The following is a 1,409-nucleotide window of genomic DNA, read 5'->3' on the forward strand; positions in this document are numbered from 1 at the left end:
GCTTTAAATTAAGTGACAAAATTATTTTCGTTGAAATGGATAAACTACAAAGAACCATGTAATATCAAGGGCTAAAGATGGAGAATATTAAATCATCACGAAACTATAAGTACAAGTAATTTTATACAATAAACCTTTAGGTATATTTCAATAATAGTGTCACTTACCCATGTTTTAGGATATTTTATGTACGAAGTTGAACCACTTAGTTTCAATGATATTATAAACACCCTACCTATGGTGTTGTTATAAGCAATTCTGCCGATTGCCCTAATGATTAAGCAGCTTTAAATAATCTGAAAAAGAAACTGGCATTCCGTGAAAAATATAATGTTACTGATGAGATGGTACTTCCATTTGAACCTGTGAGTAACTTATGTTAGATTTTCAATAAGATCTGTATATTATGTATAATAATATTTAAAAACTATAATAATGTTTAGAAGTAATTTTTATTAGATACCTATTATTGAATCCCAAATTTTGGAAACTAATGTGCAGTAACAAGTACAAAAGTCAAAATGATGTAGAAAATTACAAATTGGTAAAGAGAAAGTTTACTTAAATTATTTCATGAAAGGGTGAGTTTAAATTGTTTGATTATTTGTTTTTTAAATTAATTTTAAATTTCAGATACTTATAGTAGGATAATAGAAATGACAAAAAGTGCAAGATGTTAAAAAATCTTTACAAAAATAACTTACAGACTCAGAAGAAGCTGTTAATTATTATGAACCCGAAAAAGTTGGCATTAAAGAGCATGAATACTTACCATGAGAAAGTTAGGAAAAACTTTATGTCTTGATTACTGGCTACACGAATATGCTTGTTTTGAATTTATGGATTAGGTAATGAAATGAAATTTAATTCATTTTATTTAATTCCACTTTTAACAAATTAACTATACAATATATTTAATTATAAAAGGAACAATATTGCCATGAGACGAATATTGATTGATTGAGTCTCTATCAGATTTCACAAATACTATTTATTAATACCCAGTGCTCGACTTGGGGGGGGACGCAGGGGGACGGAGTACCCCAACTAATTTTTCAGAAATTTTAGCGTACCCCTACTCTAATTTTGAAGAGGCACGCACGAGACGCTGCATCATTCTGCATTTTTATCAAAATGCACGTGATCAAATCATAATTTTTCTTACCATAGATTTAATAATTATTTATATATTTTGTATTATTATTTAATCAATTACCTTTAAAATATTATTATTTAAGATAATAAAGAACAAACCTATGATAAATTATGGAACTATTTAAATAAATAGGTAGTTAAAATGAATTGTTTTTATTTAGTTACTTTTGAGTTTGTTATTATATTTTATAAGTTGTAACAAAAATATACAGTATATTTTTATGTGATTTTTAGAGTGGGTAATAGGGGGTGTG

At 26.9% G+C, this 1,409-nt stretch overlaps 1 long non-coding RNA gene across 1 annotated transcript; it reads left to right on the plus strand.

Moving 5' to 3' along the window:
• The first annotated feature begins 41 nt into the window (after nucleotides 1-41).
• LOC107885709 lies at nucleotides 42-1,005 on the plus strand. Its single transcript, XR_003840240.1, has 4 exons — nucleotides 42-115; nucleotides 179-544; nucleotides 634-848; nucleotides 928-1,005. It is a non-coding gene; the product is annotated as an uncharacterized LOC107885709 (long non-coding RNA).
• Nucleotides 1,006-1,409: the final 404 nt, after the last annotated feature.

Source organism: Acyrthosiphon pisum, unplaced genomic scaffold, assembly GCF_005508785.2.
Source record: "Acyrthosiphon pisum isolate AL4f unplaced genomic scaffold, pea_aphid_22Mar2018_4r6ur Scaffold_8467;HRSCAF=9054, whole genome shotgun sequence".
NCBI lineage: Eukaryota > Metazoa > Arthropoda > Insecta > Hemiptera > Aphididae > Acyrthosiphon > Acyrthosiphon pisum.